General features: G+C 37.1%; 1 protein-coding gene across 1 annotated transcript in view; it reads right to left on the bottom strand.

Moving 5' to 3' along the window:
- Positions 1–26,456, bottom strand: part of LOC150067344 (uncharacterized) — a 250,923-nt gene that overhangs the window by 10,738 nt on the left and 213,729 nt on the right. The window contains exons 9-13 of the mRNA XM_090328383.1: positions 16,908–17,008; positions 15,451–16,477; positions 14,619–14,801; positions 13,401–13,454; positions 10,425–10,605 (exon numbers count right to left, since the gene is read on the bottom strand). The gene's annotated coding sequence lies outside the window, so the exon portion shown is untranslated. The remainder of the gene's footprint in view (positions 1–10,424; positions 10,606–13,400; positions 13,455–14,618; positions 14,802–15,450; positions 16,478–16,907; positions 17,009–26,456) is intronic.

Below are 26,456 nucleotides of genomic sequence, written 5' to 3' on the forward strand. Positions count from 1 at the left end.
AGAGGGAATTTTTGCCCTAAGCCCCAGAATGTTCCCCCAACTTGCTTTGCTTCTGTAAACATGCTGTTGATAGGTCTAGTTCCTCATACCAATCGTGTGATTTTTTTTGTCTTTATAAGCTTTGTATTAACTGCATTCAAAGCTGCTATTTCTTTTGGGACTTGAGTCAAATAGCTTTGTAACACAGACTCCTGATTCGACCTCTCAAAGTGTGGCTTCTCTTGTATTTCGCTGATCAAATTCCCATATAACAATATAGAGGACTGAAATGTTTGAAGACTGTTACAGAAAATCCATTAAAGCATGGATTTTCTTCTATTGAAAACAGTTTAAAGGAGAATTGTATCCAAAACAAAAGGAGAGATTAAGTTACCTCTAAAATTTTCTGTCACCTATTGAATGCTGGGATTGTTCTCTTTGTGTTCACTTGTGATCTGCAATTCTGCATATCAGCAATGTTTGTGCTGTCTGCAAAAACACACAGCTGCTGATCTGTGAGCATTTCCTCAAATAGCACGTTTGTGGAAAACCGAGTCACTGGGATTCTAGCTACTGTGAATTTATAATCTAAATGATTTACCACATATCTTACATGTTAGACCCTGACAGCTGCTCTTGTCAAGAAACAAACCATAATACAACAATATAACAGAGCTCAGGTAAAACAAAACAGATTTAGGTTAACTGAGTTTTTTTTTTTTTTAAATAGAAATGTTCCTTTTGATTTATTTTGGACTGAAAGCAGATGACTGTGTTAAATAAAGGAACAAACTAAATGTGGATGTTAGTGTTGCAAAGGGAAAAAAGTCTTGCAGGAAAGTTTATTTGACTGATTTCATCATGTGGGGAGAGAAGCAGGATCTGGGGGAGTATTCAAATAAAATTCAATCCATGTGTCTTCCACCTGAGCAACTCAAGTTCTTCTGGAGCACTCCACAAAGGGAGGAGTAAACTGAGTGGCAAAATACCCTTATTTCTATGACAGTAAAAGTTGGCTACCTGGGAACTTTGTCAGTCAAGTCCTCTTCTTTCTGACAAGAAGATTAGGGAGAAGTAGCTGCATGGAATTGAGTCTGCAAAGGTAGAACCCAGTACCTGACTGGATTTGGTAAAGAAGAATGGAAAATAATGCTGAGCTTTTACTAATAACATTGAACAATCGCTACATGATAGATATAGTGCTAAGTGTTCTAATATAATTAATGTCTCTCTTTTTTCTTTCTTTCTTTCTTTTTTGTTTGTCCAACATGGGACTTGAACTCTGGGCCTGGGCGTTGTCCCTAAGCTCTTCAGCTCAAGGCTACCACTCTACCCCTTAAGCCAAGGGGCCACTTACGGTTTTCTTGTGGTTAATTGGAGACAAGAGTCTCACATACTTTTCAGTGCTTGGGCTGGCTTTGAACCACAATCCTCAGATCTCAGCCTCCTGAGCAGCTAGTATTGCAGGTAAGAGCCACTGCACCCAGCAAAAGGTATGTTTTCTTAAACAAAAGGCGGAGATGGGATTAGAACAGAAATTCTATGTGTTTTTTTTTCTTTAGACCTTGCTATGTTGTCCAGGCTGGCTTCAAATTTGAGATCCTCCTGCCTCTGCCTCTTAATGCACCAGTGTAGTCTGGTCTCTCAGATGGGAAGAGGATAAGGTTCTATTTAGACATGCTGAATTTTTAGTGATAGTAAGATAGTCAATTGAAGAGCCTAGCAGACTGAAAAAAGGTTCAAAAAATGACTAAGATTGGTCACAAGAGTCATCTGCTTCAAGATATAATCTGAAGTTATGAAACTGACCCTTAGAGAACCTGAGTTTTATTCATTTAATTGTGGTGTGTGTGTGTGTGTGTGTGTGCACACGCGCGTGCGTGCGTGCGTGTGTTTTATGTATGCCGAGTGCCAGGAATTGAAAGAGACATTGATTGATCCATAGGTAGAGCTTATTAGTCTAACTTGTCCATGTACCATTGGGCAAGTCCCCTAAGCATTATGTTCATATATGGGGAGGTGCCTGGACTGTGGTCCTTCTAGTGAGAGAGAAAAAGAATTATTGTGGAGACAACTGATTGCTAAAAGTAAAATGGGAAGAAGACATAGAGATAGGGATGATGTCCTCGTCCGAGAGTGTAGGAGAGCCACATTACTGTTACCAAGACAAGATGGGGTAATGCCAAAGAGTTTTGGAGAGATGATAACGAGTAAATTCTGAGGTGCTGTCCACAAGTTTTTCTTTGGTTTCTGGTAACAATGTTTCCAGAAAATAGTTATTTATATTTTTGGGGCTCAGAAAATGATACCACAAAGTGTCACACTTGGATATGCTGAGAACTTTGAAGATAAATTGTCTCATCTGATCATGGTGGCACAGATCTGTAATCCCAGCACTTGAGAGGTAGAAGTAAGGGGACTGGGAGTTTGAGATGAACCAGAGCTGCAGCTGCATAGTTAGACTCTATGTCCCTTTGTCAAAACAAAATCCAGTTTAGAAAAGCTGTTGCAGAACAAAGATCTAATCTAGCCTTCCCTCATCATCTGTTTCTTTCTTTCTCTTCTTTCTCCTCCAAAGCTTTCTCAGAGGTTTACTTATCTGACTAAGGGAATTCCCCCTAGAAGGAATGTCACTGCCTTAAATCCTTGCTTATAGTCTCACCAAACAAGGAAGACTGATTTCCAAGAGTGATTTTCCAAGATTAGACTGTTGATGCTATAACCAGAAACCAAACAGTTGCAGATTACCTCTGTTCTTGGGCTTGCTCATCTGTAAAAACTATTTGCTCTTGCTCTAAAAATGTCTATCATCCCTACTTCCTTCTTCCTTATAAAGAACCTTATCTATAAGTTTCTGAATATCAGCTTTCACAGTTGAAGTGTTCTTGTATATAATGAATGTATATGCATTTTATCTGGTTAGCTGGTCTGTCAGTTCATATCTCAGATTCAAATATCACCAACAGGTAAAGAGGAGTCTCTTTTCACTGTAATATATACATGAATCATAGATTTGAATGGTAAGTGAATGGAGCGAGTGGACTTATAAAATAACCTTTAGGATGGCTTCCTTCTCCTTGGTTGGCTGAGAGGCATCCATGAAAACATGACTCCCAGCCACGGTGGATTGCCTCATTGTGGATCAGCCAGCTTTCCAGATTACCTGACGAAGGACAAAGCATGGCCAATACTTCCTGAACGAGTAGCAATGGGCTTCAGAATATTTTAGATTTTTTCCATATCCTAGTTTATTGCTTTTCTTCTCTTTATATTCTTTGTAGTAGGCCACTCCTTTAACTTTTCCCATCTTGACCTTCCTTTCCTTTGCCTTCTACCCCCTAGGTGCTGAAACTGGAGTTTTAGACCTTCAAGCCTAAACTCCAGGAGATCAAATTTAGCCACTCATCTCAATATAACCAATAAAGGGACACGGTGAAGGCAGAGAAAGGGATTTTTTTTTTACATGGCACAAGCATGCCATGGAAAGAAATTCATTCAGCCATAGCAATCCATGAACTTTAGGTTTTATAGACAAACAACTATGGGCAAGGAGGAGAAGGCTTGTATAATGATTAAACAGTGTGACATGGTTGACCATTATCTCAGTCTTTGTCTCTGAGTCAGTTCTGCAGAAGTTATATATCATTGTAATTACTTGAGGACAGTGGACCCAAGTCTGTTTCTGTTGCTTTGATCACTGTATTGACCTTTGTCTGTGCTGAACTTTTGGCTGTTCTCTTCCTTGGGGTAAATTGCCTTTTGCCATAAGATGACAAGAAGACACTGTCTGGGGAGCAATTTGACATGGGTTACAACCTGCTTCCCTGTAAATCCCATCTTTCCTGGATCCCAAAGTGATTGCAAAGTGACTTTAGAAAACGAAGGCTTTGATCAAAGGGCACTGGTGGAAAGCTTAGGCTGGGTGCTGAATTTTTACCCTGTGCCTACTTAATTCTTAGGGCCAAGTAAGGAGCCACTGATCTTCTGCATAACCCAATGACAGCACCACTTACAGTTTCTACCTTATATTTGGACCTTAATCCTGAGTAATGTTAAGGTATCATCCAATCTAGCCTTTTATAAGAAGTGAAAAAGTAATACTGGAAGTATATGTCAAAAGGAAATTGTTGTTTAAACCTAAAACCAGAAGCACTGTTCTGCAGAGTAGAATACAGAAGGAATAAAAAGTCATTCAAAAGAGACTCTCACACTTGAATGTGTAAAAACGTAAAACTCCCTACACTCCCCATTCTTTATTTCTCCAACCTTGCTGGGTATTACATGGAGTCCCTCTGCAGTCATGATTAAAGTCTGTTCTTGCCTGTTGCAGTCTCTGCCTTCTTTTTCTCCCTTCATCAGTCTGTTCCTTTCTAAAAGTGGCAACTACTAGGGAGGACCGATGATTACATCACACATTGATGGAGGACATCTCAGAGTGAGACAGAAAAAATGAAACTTGGTTTGATAAGAGAGCTATGTCTATATAGGCCAGGAGTTTGGCCTAGTGGTAGAGTGCTTGCCTGGCATGCACAAAGACCCAGGTTCAATTCCTCGGTACCACATACATAGAAAAGGCCAGAAATGGTGCTGTGGCTCAAGTGGTAGAGGTCTAGACTTGAGAAAAGTCCAAAGACAGTGCTCAGGCCCTGAGTTCAAGCCCCGGGACTGGCAAAAAAAAAAAAAGAGAGCTATGTCTATCATAATCTATGAATCAATTAATTAATAAATGCATTAGTCTATTTATGAGGGAAGAGCCCTTCCAATGGTCTCACTTCTCAACACTGTTGCGTTGGGAACAAGTTTTCAACACATGGAACTTGGGAACACATTCATAGCAGAGCACACATGGACACTGTTCCTGTGGCTCCAAGAGAAACTGCTCTAGATGTGCTGCTCAGTTCAAACATGATGGTGCCGACATGTGACCTAGTATTTCAAAGGGCTATAAATAGAAGGCCAGAGTTCTCTCAAGTTCAGTTTCAAATCCAGAGCATCTCCATTTTCTTGATTTTTTTTTCATGATATTGGAGACAGAACCCAGGATCTCTCAAGTGCTCTACTTTTTCTTTTTTAATTTTTATTATCAGGGTGATATATAGAGGGGTTACAGTTACATTCGTAAACAAGTACTCTTTTTTTGAGCCACATTCACAGTCTTTTTGTTTTTTCTTTCTAACTTAGTTTCATTAACTTTGTCCATATTTCCCTAGAGCTTTCCGTCTTTATGTCTCCACCTCCAAAGTAGCTTGGATTTATAGGCATGCACCACTTTTATATCCACTTTTCTATCTCCTACTTACTTCTACTTACTAAAATGGGCCTATAGAATATTCTGCTCCATCTTGTTTTTCTCTCTCCATCTTCAACCTTTCTTTTTCCTTGGATCTTTATTCTTTGGTACTTGTTCTTCTTCCCCTTGAATACTTGGTTCTAAAGAGCTGAATACAATCACTATTCATTGAGGGTACCCACTCTTTGTCTGGGGCACATTAGAGCATCTCATTTTGTCCTCATACCAGCAGTCAAAATTGTTATTTTATTGATAGAGAATCTGACACACAAACAAGATTAATTACTAGACTGAATTCCCATAACTAGTAGTGGACCTAGGAACCACTTAAGCTTTTCAAGTAATAATTGGAATGCATCCCCCTGTTCAAACTTGGGTTTGAAACAGTTTCTGAATGATCTTGGGATATAAACAAAAACCTTTGCCATGATCTATAAAGACATGTATGAAATTCCCCTTTCTGTCTATTGCATAATGCAGACAGTTGGCATCCATGACCAAGATTCTGCCTTTTGGTTTATTTAGGTTCATTTACATACAATGAGCATTTACTTGACTTAGGTTCATTTGTATACAATGCATATTCCATATGTAGTCATGGTCTCTGAGTTTCTTTTTTTTCCAGAAATTTATTTTTTATTTTTAAGTTCTTTTTTAATTGTAATTAATAGAAGGGTTGCAGTTATATTCGTCAGATAGTAGGTGCATTACTTCACACACATTGATACCCATTCCCATGTTTTTGTCTCCATTTTCCTACCCCCTACTCCCTCCCCTCATCATGTTTTCCCCCTTCCTTTTCCTATTTCAAATAACAAACTTATATGTAATATACCAGATAACAAGGTAAGATACTGTAACAATATGAGAATAACCAAGGGGCAACAAAAGAGGTAAGAAATAACACAGTACATTAAGAACAACAATCACATTATAGCTCTTGTTAGTCTCTTGAGTTTCTAATCCAAATTAGCAGCTCCTGCTCACCAAGAAGATGATCAACAAATAGACAAACAAAAGAGCAATACTACGCAGGGGACTCTTATGATGGACACTCTTAACTTATGATGAACAAGAGGAAAACAACAAATTGATTAACATAAACATTTCATATCTACATAGATGATACCTCAGAGAATGAATTGTTTTCAGAGGCAGCTTTGAATTCCAGCTTATGTAACATTGTCACCAACTGAACTGAGAATGCAAAAGGAATAGATTCTGAGTTTTCAAGACTCAGAGACAACTTAGAGACAAGGAAGCAAATGAAGGTTAAGTCTGCTTAGCAAAGCCCACCAATAGAGATTCTTTTCATATCATCTACCAACAATGAGATTCTTGAGCTGTCTTCAGTGGTTAGCCTTTGTTCTTCTTGGTGATGGTGGTATGTGTATGGGTTGGGGAAGGGTGACTAGAATACTTATGTCTTTATAAATATGTATCTTGCTTTTCCACATTTCCTGTCATCCTTTTCTTTGCCTTCAGCTCAATAATCCTTCACATTTTGAGGAAGCATATTCTGGTTCTTCATAGAGTCCTTCAAAGTGGTTCATATCTCAGTGAGATTGCTCATCTCTCATTGTGACACATCCACTGGTCTACAGGCTCTAACTCTCTATTTGGTCTATCTCAGAAGGCTGTGTGTTAGCTATCCTTTCTTAGTCTTCATTTTCTCAGCTATGCAAAATCCTGTGTCAGGATGTCATCTCTCAAGGGTTACTGAGAAAACATTTTAGAATTCTGAAGATTTTACTCCGTAATATAAAAATTAACAAGGTCATTAATTAAGAGCCCACTTGTATAATTATTTAAACTTGCTATCTTCATGGCATATGGTCATTACTCATAAGTAGTATGAAATTCACATTTTTTTCAAGTTTTTAAATCTCATCTAAAGGTACTTTCCAGCTGAAAGTTTCCATCATTCTAAGTGTATATCAATTTCATGTCAGGCAGGATCAGAGGCTTAGTCAATATTATTTTTTCCACAGGGAAACTGTGTAAATCAGAAGATCTTACTTAAGCTAACAAATACATGCCCTTTACAATGGAAGAATAAATAAAAGCATAATTTGCGAGTTACCTAATGGTTTCTTGATGCAAAAAACCACAAAGTTTAACCTCTTCTATACTTTAGCAAGAATTTAATACAAACATGTAGTTTCCACTTAAAATGTCTGGGAATTTTTGGGTGTATTAAAGCAACTTTGTGGGTGTGGGGGGGGAGGGAAATGGGTACCAAGACATGTGAAAGGGTATCAATGTATGTGAATTAATGCACCTTCTATCTGGCAAATATCATGTAACCCTTTTACTAATTACAATAAAAAATGCAAAAAAATAAAGCAACTTTGTGCATATCTATTTCCAATCTCTAAACTGGACTTACCCCCCTTCTGAACATTCTCAATGCTACATTTTCACATATTCATCAACTTGAGATGTTTAGCTCTTTTCTTAACTCTTCTCTGACCTCACCAATAATCTTCATGTTTCTTAAATCCTTATTATCTACCAAAAATGATGCCAAATATTTCATTATTTGAGAAGGGAGGTATGTATTTCCTTATAATTCAAGATGATTGTAAGTTTAAGATCAATACAGCATTGTTTAACTAGTAAAACTTTCAAAAATTGCACTGAAATTAAACTATAATAATTGTAACATAGTGTATCTAAGTAGTTATTATCAAATTGTTTCTAAATAGCAGCAATAAAACTCCTATCTAAGTAAATTTTCCAATACTCAAGTGCTCCAAGGAGGAAAGGATATTCAAAACAATATACAATCCCAAAGCACATGTTTCAGTCTCCAGGCTGAAAATGGAAACACTAACAGGTTAGTTCTTTTACATTTGTGCTAACATGGATTGCTATAAAACTACCTGCTGTCTGCAAATAGCCTCATTCTGCAACTCTAGGAATTGAGGAAATTGCTTTTCCGCTACAGATCATTAAAATGGAGATTGCATGGACCTAGGGAAGGAATTTGCTCTCTAATGAGGAAAAATTGGATGCAATAGAATTGGGGCATAGATTGAAATGAAGGGAAAAAAAATCCAATCTATGCCTAGTTTTACATCCTTAGAATGCCTTCAAATAGATCAAAACTACACACATGCTCAAAATGTCCCAAGTAGGATTCATACTTCATGGGGCTTTCATGCTGGCTCTCTTATATACTTCAATGCAAGTAAAAACAGTTACTATAGCTACAGGATCATTTCTACAGTTTTCACTGATTTATATTCTTGGATAGATTTTATCTTGTGTGATTGGTGTTCTTAATGTATTATGTTATTTCTCTTCTCCTTTGTTGCCCTTTGGTCAATTTCCTATTATCACTGTATCTGACTTTGTTACCTGGTATATCGTATCTACATTTATTTGTTTATTTGAAATAGGAATGGAAAGGGGGGAAAACAAGATAATTGGGAGGGAGAGGGGAAGGAAATGGGGACAAAAACATGAGAAGGGGTATCATTGTGTGAGGAGTAATGCACCTACTATCTGTAACCCCTCTACATATTACCCCAACAATAAAAAAAAGTGAAATTTAAAAAACTAAAAAAAAGAAAATGTGAGAAACCATCCCCATTTTAGATCACATGTTGCAGCCTTCAACTACTACATAGGATTTATGTAATAGAAAAAAAATCAAGGTAAACATAGCCAAAAAAGAAATGAAAACAACTACAACAAAAATCTTACTAGCATACTGCTCTGTGAAAACCACACCCTCTAGATAATTATGATGTATGACACTGTGGAGATTCTACATCTTCAGTTCTTCAGATGAGGTGTTCAGAGAATACTTACTAAATAAGAGGTAAAAGAAAGAAAACTTTTACAAAATGAAAAATGTGAAGCCCAAAGTAAAATAATAACCCATTTCTGAGTCCATTGTTTACATAAATTTATTTTATTTTTTATTCTGTTTAATTCTGATATTGGAACGATATCATTCTTAGGCTAGTGGTTCCCAGGCTAAAATTTTTCAAGATATAAAATTTCCCAGATTAGTTATAAAAGCCAATGAAGAGTTGCCAAAGTATTAATCTTGCCAACAGCAACAATAACAAAAAGCTACCATTTCCATCATTTCAGAAAGAAAAGGATATTTCAACATTAAAAAAGAAGTTAAAATTTCAAAACTAGAGAGCTCTGTGCTCTTCTCCAAGAAATTCTACTTGTTAACCATAGGTATTTGAAAAGAATATACATATAGTTTTACATAAACAGAAACATTTATTATAATATTTTTTTTTGCCAGTTGTGAGGCTGTAACTCAGGGCCTGAGCACTGTCCTTGGACTTTTTTTTTCTCAAGGCTAGAGCTCTACAGCTTGAGCCACAGCACCACTTCCAGCTTTTTTCTATGTATGTGGTACCGAGGAATCCAACCTGGGTATTCGTGCATGCTAGGCAAGCACTCTAACACTGGGCCAAACTCCTGGCCCAACATTAAATTTTTTATAGTATAATGTATGCTAGGCTTCCTTGGTATAAATTGTGTGTGTGTGTGTGTGTGTGTGTGTGTGTGTGTTTGAGATTGAGGACTGAACCCAGGGCCTCAAGATTGCTAGGCTGGCACTCCATCTCTGCACTATGCCCCAGTTCTTTTGTTTTTATTTCATTTTTTTGAGATAAGGTCTCACTAACTGCCCCACTGGACCCAACTTTGAGATCTTCCTGCTTCTACCTTCCAAGTAGCTATGAGTGCAGACATACGCTACCACACCCCGCAGTACATTTCCTTTTAATTTTGAACTACTATGTGTATTTGATACCCTGGTACATAACTGCATCCACAAAGAGGGACTTTAATAATAGAACTTACTTGAGTATGTTTTTAAATCAGTGTCATTACCAAAAAATTCTTTTTCATAAGGATATGAACAAAAATGAAAATACTAAGCTTGATACCGTTCCAATAAATTTGAACTCATCTAAACAAACTAAGATGCTAAAGGAGAATGGCTCCCACCTTCCCAAGTTTGTTCATTCTACCTTGCTCACAGTGGGTGGGCAGATAGGAAGGCTGGCTGAGGTAGGCCAGGGGAGTTACCAGGCCCCCCAGGAAGCAACCTTGGCTCATCCCCCACAGGAAACCAGTGCCCTTCACTTTCAGGGAGGAACTGTAATACCCTCTTTACCTTCTGGACAGAGCTGTGTGTAATTCCTCTACAGTAAGGGCTCTGATGGTTCCTGCCAGGCACTGAGGCCCTCTGCTGCAGATCACTTAATCTTTGAGTCCTATGTTATGCGATTTAAGCTGCCCGAGACTGCATATATGTTGTAGGTAAAGTTCACCTCTCTCACAAAGCATCCATTTATCTGTAAGTTAAACATAACTTTTTTTATTAAAGAATTTATTAACATTGATTTTTACATCATATTTCGAATGACATATTTAACAAACAAGTATTCAAGAAGGGAATCTCTATATACAATCACTGGCACTTAGATTTTAGAACATAATTAAAATTAGGCTGAGGGTTTGTATGTCATAGATACATATTAATCTATGTAATAAAACATTGTCTATAGAGTCATAAATTTTTATGTTTATGCAGTTGTGTACCATGTCCATAACATTGGGTACACAAATATTTAGGCCTCTCTCTTGTACTGTTTGGATCTAATAGCCACATATTAAGGATACCATGCGCCTTTTGTTCCTTTGGTCTTTACTTGTCTCACTCAACATGATCTGCTCAAAATTCATCCACTTCTCTGCGAATGCCATTATTTTATCTTGTCTCTTGGCTATGTAGAATTCCATTGTGTGTGTGTGTGTGTATATATATATATATATATATATATATATATACCACATTTTTTGTATCCATTCATCTGCAGTAGGGCCTCTGGATTGTTTCCATTACCTGGCTATTGTGAATGGTGCGGAGATGAACATAACTAAGCAGGTAGGTGTCCTTATCATATCCTGGGTTATGATGTTCAGGGTAGATGCCCAGAAGTGGTATGATGGGATCATAGGGAAGGTCTGTTTTTCAATTCTTTAAGAAACCTCCATGCTGCTTTCCAGAGTGGCTGAACTTGCTTACAATCCCACCAGCAGTGCAATAGGATTCCTTTTTCTCCACAAGCCCACCAGCATTTGTCATTGTCTGAGTTCAAAATCCTGGCCATTCTTATTTATACACAATGGAATTCTATGCTTCTGTCAGAAAGAACGACATCGCCCCATTTGTAAGGAAATGGAAAGACTTAGAAAAAATCATATTAAGTGAAGTAAGCCAGACTCAAAGGAACATAGGCTCAATGGTTTCCCTCATTTGTCATAACCAGTAGAAACCTTGGGCTCTCCTAGCAGAGATTTACAATAGGGCAAAACCTAGATATATAAGGCCATATAGCACAACAGTAAATGAAAGGACCTCCAGCATATAAAACAAAAGCCATATAATGAGTGACTGTTGTCCTTAATGTACTATGTTATCTCTCATCTCTTTTGCTGTCCCTTGGTTATCTCATATTGTTACAGTATTTTTACCTTGTTATCTGATATATTGTAATATATGCTTATTTGGTTATTTGAAATAGGATAGGGAAGAGGAGAAAACAAGATGAGGGGCAGGGGTGGGGGGAAGGAAAGGGGACCAAGACATGAGAAAGGGTATCAATGTTTGTGAAGTAATGCACCTTCTATCTAGTGAATATAATGTAACCCTTCTAATAATTACAATAAAAATGTATGAAAAAAATCTTGGCCATTCTTGTTGGGGTAAGGTGGTATCTTAGGGTTGTTTTTATTTGTATTTCCTTTATGACCATGGATGATGAACATTTTCTCATATGCTTTTCTGCCATTTTAACCTCTTTCTTTTATAAGTCTCTCTTTAGTTCCCTTGCCCATTTAGTGATTGGTTTCTTCGGTTTGGGGAAGATTAGTTTCTTGAGTTCCCTGTAGATACTGGATATTAAGCATTTGTCTGATGTATTATTGGTAAATATCTTTTCCCAGTTGGTTGGCTGTTTTTCTACTTTAGTAGCTATAAACACAATTTTTTAAGGCACTGACTTCAGAGACTGACAAAAAATTGATTCAGGTCTCTATTTCATGATGTTTCTGATCTTTTTCACATGCTTAGACTGAGGTTTAGGGATCAAGAAAAAAAAGTACAATGCTATTTTCATTGCATCCTCAGATCAAGTTCACATATTACCAACATTGCATTTCAGTCTTGCTACTGACTTTGAGCATATAAGGGTGAGAGACTGCTCTTCCTTGCGATGTTACTCTGCTTCTCTGCTTTCCATCCTGAATTCTCCAGAATAAAGTCATGGGGTCAGAGCGGAGTACTCATACAATTGATGTTGAATACTTCTGCATGGAAGATTTGATTTCCTTATTTATTACATTTCCTTATTTATTCAGCCATTTGCTTTTATCAGTAGATTGTTACCCATTTTTATTTTTGCTATATGAGTATGTATATGTTGATTATTTTCATTTTCATTTCCCTTAATGGCTAATGATGTTGAACATACATTCAAGTTTTTTATTTAGATTGTATAAGAGAACCCAATTTACAGAGCCAGGCTTGAGTATCATGAAGTCTTTAGGGATAGACAGTTGGCCTAGAAATCAAGATTGAACATTCTGAGAGTCCTTTGAGAAGAAGACCACTAGCTAAATAATTAGGAGAAAGCATGTTGTTTGTAAACCTGTTTCTTCCAAAGCTGCAGGTTACTAGCTACAGTTCAGTGGTGAAAAACATTACACAGAGCAAGTCCTATGCATACTCAACCATTTCTGTTCCTATGACTGCCACAGACTGGGAAATAGAAAGGGAAGAGACATTACTTAGCTCATAGTTCAGGAGGTTGAGAATTCCAAAAACATGGCAGAGGCATCTGGTAATGCATCCTAAGGTTTTGGACATCCAATGGTAAGGCTGAAGAAGCCTGCTTAAAATATCCTTTTTTAAAGTTAATACCATTATAAGGGCCTCATTCCCATGATCTCATCTAACCCTAATTATTTCCCATGCCACCAAGCCCATGCCCCCAAGCACCATTAATACATAAATCTGGGGATTAAGTTGCCAACATGGAATTTTTGAGAGAACACAGACAAACCACATTGTTTAGAAATTACTTACTTTTTTCTTCTCTCAGGATATCCATTTTCCAATACTGCACATTTCCAGAGTGAACTGCAAAAGACAAATATATGAACCACATACACAAGTTAACCAAGAACAGTCATTTCAGTGCTATAAAACAAAATGTAATCAGACAGTTTACAGAATGTGTTTTAAGGCTCTATTTCAGTTGAATTCATTATCTCACTTGTTCTTCTGTCTTCCTCCTAAAGTTGATTTCCATTTTTCATCATGTTTTGACAGGTGAGCTTGCACATGTAGAGGCATCCAACAAAAATACAGGGATGCCACCTTTGTCTCCTTGTGCAAGGCAGAGCAACCCTCCCTTTCCTCCTTGGAATAGAGCAGGCAAAACACACACCCTCCTACCACCCCTCAGCAGATCCAAGTGAGAAACACTGGTATCCCAGGGTTTTGTTTGCAGGGAGGGAATTGGAATGTGGTCAGTAGGTCACCTGACCTCTCTATTCCCCATTCAAGCCCCATGAGCACAGTGTTTAGAACATTCCAGGCTTTGCCAGCACAAACATATCACAGCAAGAAGGATACACACAATTGTGTGATTGCACACACAATTGATTTAAGCCCAAGCTTTATTTAAAAAATAAACTTTAAGCAGGGTGCTGGTGGCTCATGCCTGTAATCCTAGCTACTCAGGAGGTCAAGATCTTAGAATCACAGTTTGAAGCCAGCCTAAGCAGAAAAGTCTCCATGAGACACCTATCTCCAATTAACCACTCAAAAACTGTAAAGTGGGGCCGGGAGGATAGCCTAGTGGCAGAGTGCTTGCCTTACATGCATGAAGCTCTGGGTTTGATTCTTTGGTATCACAAACACAAAAAAAGCTGAAAGTGGTGCTGACTCAAGTGGCAGAGCACTAACCTTGAACAAAACATGTCCAAGGACAGTGCCCAGCCTCTGAGTTCAAGCCCTAGGACTGGCAAAAAAAAAACAAAACAAAAAAAAACAACAACCTGGAAGTAGCACTGTAGCTCAAGTGGTAGAGCACCAGCCTTGAGTACAAAGAGGCTTAAGGACAGAACTCAGGCCCTGAGTTCAAGCTCCATAACTGACAAAATATGAACAAATAAGTAAACTTTAATATTAAATTACTTATATGATAATGCTTCAATGTTTTTGATTTAATATTAATATAATCTTCTACACATTATACATAATATATTTAATTTAAGTACAAAGGAATGTAGCCCTTACCTGCAGTTTCCCTACTCTTAATAATAATATTTTAATTCCTCTGCCTATAAGAAGTGAATATCAATGAAATTTTCTTCTTTCCTTTCATTCCTGGAAGTGAGGTAATAAGTCCTTTGTACCATGTTTATACCAACCAAAATAACAGAAAGGGCTTCTTTAGCAACATGAAAGAAAGAAAATCTCCTGGCAAAATAATTCAGAGAAATACACAATTAGAAGGGATATATAGATACTTAAAAATAGATTTAGAAGGGCTAGATAGCTATTTAAAATAGATGTATCTTGTCCATGCTTCATTCTGAGCCCACACTATTTTCCTTTATCTTCTCTTCAATGGTCAGAAAGACCCTGAACTCTCTACAATGGACTGAACTTCCATACCCTGGCAAACTCATGTTGAAATTCTAATCCCCAAGGAGATTTTATTGGTGATAGGGTCTTTTGGAGGTCATAATACCATGATGCCCATTCCTTCACAGAGGAGATTCAGGCCCTTATAAAAGATGACTGAGAGATCCCCTCTACTTAGATAGAAAAGATAGGGTCACCTGAGGAAGGATAATCTTACCAGAGAGTAGATTTCTGTGACTGGCTTATTTCACTCAGCATAATGTTAAAAGTCATGTAGGTTACAGCATGCAACAGAATGTTATTCCTTTCTAGGCTTGACTAATATTCCACTGTATACAGACACTACATTTTGCTTCTTCATGTATCTTCATGTACATTTTGCACTTGGTCATTGTGAATAATACTGCTACAGATGTGAATATACAAATATTTCTTGAACTGCTGCTTTATTTCTGATACTTTACTAATCTTGACAGCCCACCTGTTTATTAAAGAAGACTGGATCTCCTGGGTCCTCCTCTGTCAGGCTGGTGTGGCCAAAGTATCAGAGAGCAAAATATCTCCCTCTTCTATCCAAGAGTATGTTGTAGAATTGCCTTGTAGTCTTTGAAAGCATGGAAGTTAGTAAAGGGCCTCTCTTCCATGAAAGATAAGCGAGTGTTTCCTTCCTTAGAATCCATTTCTTCACCATGAATGACCTTTTCCCACTGTGTACAAATATAACACATTCAAACAAAATTCTTTTTTCTTTCAATGCCATGGTTGGTATAAATCTGAGAACAAAGGAAGATTACAGGGTGGACTGTCTGCTGAGATAACTTAGTTGTCCTCTAGTTGTTTCCAACCAAGCACAACGTATCATTAACTTTGACTGTGGTCATCACTTTGGCTTCAGAGTTAAGTCTATTTTGACTGAGAATATTGTCTTCGGAAACACCACAATTTCCTGAAGAGACTTCAAATCAGCAGCCTTGCCTAAGATCATACATGGCCATTATCGTTTCTCCCCTTGAAAGACAAGCATGTCATTGTGAGCTGGGGGTGGGGTTAAATTATTTTTATTTAGTGTCTGCCTTTTGGCTGAACTGTAAGGCAACTGATAGGTGACATTTACAATATACATGCTTATCTTTCTTGATATGTCCTGCAGAAGTTAAGGAAATACAACCATAATAGACTCTATCAATTGAGAAGTTTGGACTTCAAAACTTTTAGATTGTATAAAATATGACAGGAGTACAATAGACAATGTACTCATTTACCATTCAGAAGCACCCTGAACTGAGATAGTTAACAAAAAATCCCAACATGAGCTGCACAAAAATAATGAGCCAAGCAAGGGTCTGAGTTGGATCTTAATCAAGAATAAACAAGTATGATTCCTCTAGGAGGCAGTGCTGGGCAGTAGAGATGCGGTCTGGATTCAGATCGGCTGGGCTGCTGTTAGCTTCCATCTCTAACTAGATCTATGACCTTGAGCAAATTATTTCATATGCCAGTTTCTTTACCTGAAAAACAGCAATAAAATTAGTTTAGACAAGGTGCTTCCTTTCCACTCAAGGATATCAGTACCTGAAAAGAGCCACTAAAAAATGTACCAAAATGTCATTAAAAAAGAATGGGTATTATAGGGATATTTTTTTTTTTGCAAAACAACCCCCAAATAATAAATTGTAAAGATATCATAATTTAACCAAATTTCCTTTAAAATTTCCACCAGACTATCTTACAGAAAACATCCAAAATATGAAGACATTTTATTGAAGTTTTCAATAAAACTGCACGATATCTTTGTGTCTTTTTGTTTTTGTTTGTTGGGGAGGAAGTTCTTTGGGACAAAGTCTCATTATATAGTTCAAGTTAACCTTAAACTATTTCCTCCTATCATAGCCTCCTGACTTCTAGGATTATTAGTATGCATCAGTTTGCCCAACTTACACAATATTTTTGATTATCCTTGGACTTAACTAAGTTTTGAAGCATTCTTCCTTTACTAGACGATCCTCTTGAAGCACATGCATTGCTCTTGTTTTCTTCCACTGTGAACAGATAGAATCATGTCAAGTCCTCATTTGCCAATGGCTTTGCAAGCCATGCTAAAAGCTTTCCTACATCATTCTCCAACTTCATGACATTGTAAATTGTGCTTTCCCCCTTTTGCAATCTGCTTTATGTTTTTCACTTTATTCACTGTAGTCTCATGCTATAAATATCCAATGTCAACAAAGTGGCTGGCTCCCTGGCAGGATAGAAGACTAAAGCATTAAAAGATGTTTAAATGAAGACTGATTGTAATGAACGATCAACTCATTATGACAGCTTTTGCACCTGACAACTCTCAACTCCAGCAGCAAGCAAAGACCTTCTTTCTCATTAAATGGCCGAACATGTGTGGTATGCTCAGCACAGGACTCATGAGGAGCATGTGCTTTTGTTGTTAAATACTCTCACTGTTTACTTCATCATGTTTGTGGAGCACATCCACCAACATTTTAAAAGCATTTAAACACATGAAAATAAATAAGGAAAACATCACTGGGTGATTAAAAAAAACTTCTAATTTAATTCAGAAGGAATAGAAAAGATTTCTCCAACAGCACAAAGTCATGAAGATTTGTGTTTGAAAGTCATAGTGTGATGGAACCATCTGACTGCTGAAGGCCAGGAAACCTCTGTGCTAATCTCAGTGCTGGCATTAATTGGGCCCATAATTCAAGAAAATCACTTCAAATGTTCAGGGCTCCACAATTTACAAATGCGAAGGATAAAGTGAGATTGGTGTTTCCTAGACTATGTATTCTGGAACATCCAGCCTGGAGCCTTGTACTTATGTGGTAGCTTCTAGAGTAGATTGTCAATACTTGAATTAGGACTAGGATTTTATTTCCAAATGTTAAAACTAGAACAATATATAGAAAAAAATAATCAAGCCAGGTACAGTGGCTCATGCCTATAATCCTAGCCTTTCAGGAGGCTGAGGATTACGGTTCAAAGCCAGCCTGGCACTAAAGTCCATGAGACTCTAATCTCTGATTAACCACTAGAAAACTGGAAGTGGTGCTGTGGCTCAAAGGGTAGGATGGTAGCCTTGAGCTGAAGAGCTCAGAGACAGCACCCATGACTGACAAAAAAAAAAAGTCAAGCATCCCCTTAATACTTTTATGTTGACTAATATTAAAATAATACTGTTTTGCACACTGGATTATGTAAAACATAATATTAAAATTAGGATGTGGGGAAGCCAGGCATGTTAGGGAATAGAAGCTATATGTGAACTCTTAGGACTCCTGCTAAATTTTGCTATGCAACAAAAACTGTTCCAAATAAATAGGTTACCTCTAGGACTCTGAACATTTAAAATAATATTAAAATAAATCCCAAGGAATAGAATAAAGTTTAAATTAATAGTTCAATCTCTTTCACTTTTTAAAATGTGGCTAATAGAATACTTAAGTTATATGCATAACTAAAGATATGCTAAATAGTATATTTCTATTTGACGTGGTCCTATCACTTTTCTATAATCTGACACAAAAAAAAGGTTTGTCTGATAAACACATATCATGTCCACACACATGGCCAGCCCTGCTTCAAGGCATGTTAGGTGTGGACCCTTTTTGGAGAACACAGTGGATAGAAATCTGCTCCACTGACATTTTCTAAGTATGTTTAGCAATAGATTCTATTTCCCTCTTCCTCTTCTTTACTCCCTTCAATTTAGAGAAAGACATTTTGGACAACACAAGTGTAGGTTTTCGGTAGTCTTTTTGTAGGAAATAATTGGTGAAAAGTTATTCTAACAATATAGAGAAAGACTTTTCTTAAGTTTCTCATTGTAGAAGTCATGGATAACTGAATACTGAGAAGGAAGAACTCTGGAGATCAGAAGGAAGAGGAGAGAGTTTCACAGGCTCAAGAGGTTCTTGCAAAAATTGACCCTTAGCCCTCTACTGCTTGGGTTGGTGACACCCTGAACAAACTAGCACTGCATGGAACATCGAAGTGCTAGATAGAACATTCAGTGACAGCTCTCAAGGGAAACTAGAAGCAGTGAAGTGACTTGGCCTAGGGCAACCACATTATGTGTCAGTGAATATCCAGAAGACTAGGCCTCCTCACACTTTCTACCCTGTCACCCTCTCGCCTCCAGGGCACCAGGGAGCAGGTGAGGAGACACCCTTCAGGATATCTCACCAGATAAAGCAATGAAACCACAGCTGTCACCTCTGACAGAGGTTTTGATAAGAGTGATAAGAACCCTATTTATGGTGCCTGGCACTTCTGCCTGTGTTGTTAGAGTGCCACAAGTTGAGTACTCACTCCATGGCAGGGTTTCTGGTGTTCTATCATGAATGGAAGTTTACCATGGCTCAAAAGTGCTCCCCCAACCCCCCACTATTTGTAAATAAATCAATTAATAAAATTTGCATGGATAATTCAGTCACTTCAGTTTTTGAAACATGGAGAGTAGAATATTTAAAATTACATATGTCCAGGTGCTAGAGGCTCACGCCCATGACCCCACACCCTCACTACTCAGGAAGCTAAGAGCTAAGAATTATAGTCCAAAACCAGCTCAGCAGGAAAGTCTGTGGGACTCTTATCTCCAACTAATCATCAGAAAACCAGAAGTGGTGCTGTGGCTCAAAGTGACAGAGAACCACCTTTGAGCAAGAATTCAGGGACAGTGCCCAAGCCCCAAGTCCAAACTCCATGACTGAAAAAAAAAACAATGATATACATAATTCAAGATAGGAGTATTTGATATTTCCATTTGACATGTTCCTATTGCTTTTCTATAATCTAAAAGAAGAAGAAAAGATGTCTTACTAATTTCTCATGTATCCTCTCTAATTGCCAAAATATTGCTTTGTAGAATTGCTTTCTATAAACTTCAGGCATTTAGGGGATTTTTTTTTATAGCTTTACTCAAGTATAGCTCAGTAAAATTCAGCAAGATGGAGTGTAAATGACCTTTTAGTAAACGTACACCATCATTCAGTCAGTGTCATTGTCACATTTTGGAACATACTTATTGCCTCAAATTTTGGAGTGCCCTTTGAGGCACCCATTTGTTGTTTTTGGTTTAGAGACACAGTCTTGCTATGTATTCCAGGTTGATCTCAAACTTGTGATCCTCCCATGTGACCTTTGAGATCTTCCCATGTGATCCTTATGATCCTCCCATGTGATCCTTGTGGTCCTCCCATGTGATCCTTATGATCCTCCCATATGATCCTTCTGATCCTATGTGATCCTTGAGATCTTCCCATGTGATCCTCATGATCCTCCCATGAGAGCCATGTGATCCTCTCATGTGATCCTTGAGATTTTCCCATGTGATCCTTGTGATCCTCTCATGAGATCCATGTGATCCTCCCATGTGATCCTTGAGATCCTCACATTTGATCTTTGTGATCTTCCCAAGTGCTGGAGTTACCAGTAGGTTGTATGCCCCTGTATTTGGCTTCTTGGGCCCTTTGGCAATCAGTCCTTTTTTATATATCTAATTTCTTTTTTATTGTAATTAATAGAAGGGTTACATTATATTCGCCAGATAGAAGGTGTATTACTTCACAAACATTGATACCCTTTCTCATGACATGGTCCCCATTTCCCTCCCCCTCCCCCTGTTCTTTTTGAGTTCTCCCCTTCCCTATCCAATTTCAAATAACCAATTAAGCACATATAAAATATATCAGATAACAAGGTGAAATATTTTAACAATATGATATAACCAAGGGATAGCAAAAGAGATAAGAGATAATATAGTACATTAAGGACAACAATCACTCATTATATGGCTTTTGTTTCTTTATCCTGGAGATCCTTACATTTAGTGTCATACTATTTGGCCTATGTCTCTAGATTTTGTTCTATTGTAAATCTCTGCTAGAAGAGCCCAAGGTTTCTACTGAATTTGACAAATGAGGGAGACTCTTGGGCCTATGTTCCTTTGAATCTGGCTTACTTCACTTAATATGATTTTTTTCTGTCTTTCCATTTCCTAACAAATGGGGTGATGTCATTCTTTCTGACAGCTGCATAGAATTCCATTGTGCACACTCTTAAATTTATTACATAAAATGTCAAGTCCAATGGACTGTTTCTGGTTTCCTTTGCTAATTCTAGTGCTCTTTAAATCCATCTGATCTATGACATCAGTACTCTAGTTGTTGTTATTCCATTGTTCATCTCCAGTTTCTCTCTCTCCCTCTCTCTCTCTCTATATATATATACATATATATATATATAATGCTGCTATAAATATTCATATGCTTTTCATTAGATATACATTTATATTACTTTTTGGTAATTCCTCAGAGTAGAATTATTAAGTCATCTGGCTTAATTGTATGTTTACAACACTTAAGAAGCTTAATATTTCAAAAATGCTATTTCATTTTGTGTTGAGCAATGGATGAAATTTCTCTTATTCCCAATTATGTAGAGTACCTATTTATGTGGTTTTTGAACATGCATTTTTCCTTGCATAATTTCTATTCAAATATTTCCCTTTATTATTGGATTGTTTTTTTGTTACATTGAAAGGAGAAATTTATGTTGTCTCGAAACAAGTCCTGTATCATATATATGCCTTACAAATATTTTCCTTTAATAAATGATTTACCTTTAAATTTGTAGTTTTCTGACAAGATAAAGTATTAATTTTTATGAAGTCTTATAGTTTTTCTTTTACATTTCGTACTTTTAAGTGTTCTACATAAGAAACTTTACTTAACTCAGCATTACAAAGGTTTTCTTCTACATGTTATTCTAGAAATTGTTATGATATTTGCTTTAAGGTTCAGTCTCTGTTCTATTTTAGGTTGAATATTATATGTGATGTGAGGAAAAGTCAAGGTGCCTTTCTTAATTAAATATCCAGTTACTCCAGCATGATTTATTAAAGACAACATGATGTATTTTACCTGGCCAGTTCATCAAAACTCAATTGATCATATTAATATGGGTCTATTCCTGTACTTTCAACTCTTGTCACTTTAATCTATATGCCTATCCTTATAACATTACCACACTGTCTTATTATAGCTTTTACAGTAATGTTGAAAGTCAGATAATCCCTCCAACTTTGTTGATTATTAGTCCCCTTCTACCTATTTCAGATTCTTTGCTTCATTTCAAATCATACGCTGATGTCAAGTATAATCTCATGCCAGCTTTATGACTGCTGACTTTTATACAAATGTGCCTGACTTTATATAACAAAGTTGGGTTCCTATCTCTTTGTAGTCACATCTCATTTTCCTACTGAAATATCAGCTCCATTATAGCAAGACATAGGTATTTTTCCACTCAGTCCCAAGTAAATAGCACTTGTGGTAGGTTTTCAACACTTATCCACTGGACAAAAGAAGAGATCAGATCTAAAAGAAACTAAGTTACTTATCTCTGGTACCACGGTCAAGAAAATTATATCTGAAATTTCAAAAAAAATGTTTTGCTAGGGCCGGGAGTTTGGCCTAGTGGTTAAAGTGCTTGACTAGCATGCATGAGGACCCGGGTTTGATTCCTCGGTACCACATACATAGAAAAAAAAAGCCGGAAGTGGTGCTGAGGCCCAAGTGGTAGAGCTCTAGCCTTGAGAAAGTCCAAGGACAGTGCTCAGGCCCTGAGCTCAAGCCCAGGACTGGCAAAAAAAAAAAAAAAATGTTTTGCTAGTCCTTGTGCTTGGACTCAGGGCCTGGGCACTGTCCCTTTCTTCTTTGCACAAGAATAGTACTCTTTAAAAAAAAAAAAAGGCTAGTACTCTACTACTTGAACTACAGAGCCACTTCCAGCTTTTTCTGTTCATGTGATGCTGAGGAATTAAACCCAGGGTTTCATGCATGCTAGGCAAGCACTCTACCACTAGGCCACATTCCCAGCTTTGACATTTCAATTTTTATTTATATATTTTATCATACTAAGTGTAGGAGACAGAGAAGAAACAGAAAGGAAAAGAAGTAGCTGAAGTAGAAGAGATTTAGTTCATTTAAAAGTTTTTCTTTGGATATACCTCACCCTGTAGCCTATAACATGCAGTCACTAAACATTCACATTTCTTCTTTGGTTGAAATACTTGGTAACATGCAGGGGAAATTTGAGATAATTAATGGGTCCAAAACAACAGCCTATGCAGGAGACAGAATTTCCTTCCTGATAATAGTGCTAAGAAAATAAGGACATATACAAAGGATAAAAGGAGTCGGCCACAAATAGTTTCCTGCTCAACTTCTCAGGGTGGACTATGCTTCCACTTTAGGAAGATCTTCAGGGAGTAATACTGGCAACCTCATTTTCCCCTTACAATTTAATTCAGAATGAATTTCTTTTTTTATATTTTTATTGTAATTAATAAAAGGGTTACATGATATTTGCCAGATAGAAGGTGCATTAATTCACATATATTGATACCCTTTCACATGTCTCGGTCCCCATTACCCTCCCCTCCACCCTCCCCGTCTTGGTTTTTCCCCCTTCCCTATCCAATTTCAAATAACCAAATACAAATAAATCCAATATATCAGATAACAAAGTGAGATACTGTAACAATATGAGATAACCAAGGGACAGCAAAAGAGATGAGAGATAACATAGTACATTAAGGACAACAATCATTCATTATATGGCTTTTGTTTCAATATCCTGGAGGTCTTTTCAATTAGCTTCATACTATATGGCCTTATGTATCAAGGTTTTGCTCTATTGCAGATCTCTACTAGTCAGAATGAATTTCTATCTTTAAAAAAAGATCCCTTCAGCTGTAATTCATTTTAAACCTGGAAACCTGGTTTATCAATGATAACTTGATATTGATCAGAGAACGAATGTAACTCAAGGAGACAAGGAATGCAGAAGTAAAGACAAAGGTAGCTTAAACTCTATAACCTCTAATTCATATGGCCTGTAATCTTTCTAAACAATGATTACAGATACTAAATGTGCATTCATAGGAGAAGGTATTGTCATTGTCATATAGTACCCCATCAACCAAATGCACACTTCAAGTAAACACATGATCTTTCCATCAAAATTAATGGGTGTCACAGGTAAGTGAGGGAAGAGCATGGTTCAGTGAGCTCATAAGGTACTATGAAGATTGTGATCTATAAACAATGATTAAGAAAGATTTCTATCAGAAGTAGTTATCTACAGCAACAACTGTATTTCAAATAGTCCAGGAGCACTTGCTTAATGTAGACTTAGTATAGGGTACGAGGGCAGGTGTTATTGAATGGAATTCAAAAGTAGATATAGCCTTCATTTGACTGGGTTCTCAAACACCAGTTGTGAGGTCTGAAATTTCTTATGTCTGGTTCATTCCTTCTATTGTCATCTTAAGTGCTACTTTTTCTGGACAACACTAGGTCTACTCAGTAAGATGCATCCTATTTGAAATCATTGTTTAATGGCTATTTCAAGCTCCAAGAACAGAGACAGCATGTCTGTTAACACTGTCAGATTATTTTGTTATGAACAGAGACACAGGAGCCAGCAGACTGTCCAAATCTCAATTCCATCACTCACTCTCAGTGTGATTTTACATAAATCATGCTTCAAGCCTTAATATCTCTATCTGTAAAACAGATAGAGATAATAATTTTGCAGTATTTACCTCATAGCATTTTCCTGAGCTATGATTAAATAAGATCATGCCACTAAATGACTTGATATGTACTAAGCCCTCAGTAAAAAAAATGAAATAAAATATCAGCAACTAAATAGGGTTAATCTCTAAAGAGTAAATAGAAAACATTTATCATTCTCTGACAACATAGAAGTAAAAACTATCATTGACAGTGGACTAGGTACATGCTAAATACTTTAAATATACTCAGTGAATTTTGGAGATGTGAATACCAAGCCTTCATAACACCCTGGCCCTTTTGCCTCCTCTCTCTGAGTTTATTTATAAGCTTAATTATAGAAGTAGGGTCATCAGAGTGGTCTATGTATTGGAACCATGAGTGACTAGAGCAAAGAGTAGTGAAAAGAATAGTGGTCTCAAAGGGCTGAGTGAAGACACTATACTGAAAAGATAATGTCACAGATTTGATCTTAGTTAAGGAAATCAGCTGGATGTTGAGAAGCACCCAGGGATTAATAGTACAAAGCTATTAACTCCTCCTCTCCTGCCTTCACTTTCTTTCTTTCTTCCTTCCTTCCTTCCTTTCTTTCTTTCTTTTCTTTCTTCCTTTCTTTCTTTCCTGGGGATTAGAAACAGGGCTCTTCCAATGAGATAGATCCTTGGCTTCTTGACAGCACTTTCTTTACAAATGTGAAACTATCATTCTCCTCAAAGATATTTTATTTTTATTATGGTAATTTAGAGAGAATATATAATTCCATTTTAAGTTTACAGTTCAGTGGCATTAAGTATATTCACATTGTGCAACCATCATTACTTTTGCCTTTATTTTTTCCAACACCCTAAGAATATCCCATGTCCTTTTCCCGAGCCCTTGGCAAATTAAATTCTGTTTTTTTCTATGAATTTGACTATTTCAGATATCTCATATAGATGAAATCATACAGTATTTATGCTTTGTGGCTGTTTTTTATTGTAATTAATAGAAGGGTTATGTTATATTCTCCAGATAGAAGGTGCATTACTTCACAAACATTGATACCCTTTCTCATGTTTTGGTCCCCATTTCCCTCCCCCCACTCCCTCCCCTCATCTTGTTTTCCCCCTTCCCTATCCTATTTCAAATAACCAAACAAACATAAATACAATATATCAGATAATAAGGTAAGATACTATAACAATATGAGATAACCAAGGGACAGCAAAAGAGATGAGAAATAACATAGGACCACAATCACACATTATATGGCTTTTGTTTCTATATGCTAGAGGTCCTTTCATTTAGCGTCATACTATATGGCCTTATGTATCTAGGTTTTGCCCTATTGTAAACCTCTGCTAGGAAATCATTGAGCCTATGTTCCTTTGAGTCTGGCTTACTTCACTTAATATGATTTTTTCTAAGTCTTTCTATTTCCTTACAAATGGTGCGATGCCATTCTTTCTGATGGTAGCATAGAATTCCATTGTATATAAATACCACATCTTGTTGATCCAATCATCAACTGAGGGGCATCTGGGTTGGTTCCATATATTCACTATGGTAAATAGTACTGCAATGAACATCGTTGTGCTAATGGATTTAGTATGTCCTTGTTTCTGGACGATTGGGTAAATGTGTGGCTGGGTTTTTTTTTTTCCATTTGGAATTCTGTTCACTTCTCAAGATTCATTCATGTTGTAGCATGTATTTTCTTCCTTTGAAAGGCTGAATATGTTTCACGATATGTATAGATGTATGGACCCACGTTGTATTTTTCTTTTTGCCAGTCCTGGGGCTTGAACTCAGGGCCTGAGCACTGTCCTTGGGATTTTTCATGCTAGTACTCTACCACTTGAGTCATAGCACCCACTTCCGGCTTTTTCTGTATATGTGGTACTGTGGAATTGAACCC

The sequence above is a fragment of the Megascapheus bottae genome, chromosome 2 (assembly GCF_031878675.1).
Source record: "Megascapheus bottae isolate mThoBot1 chromosome 2, mThoBot2.hap1, whole genome shotgun sequence".
NCBI lineage: Eukaryota > Metazoa > Chordata > Mammalia > Rodentia > Geomyidae > Megascapheus > Megascapheus bottae.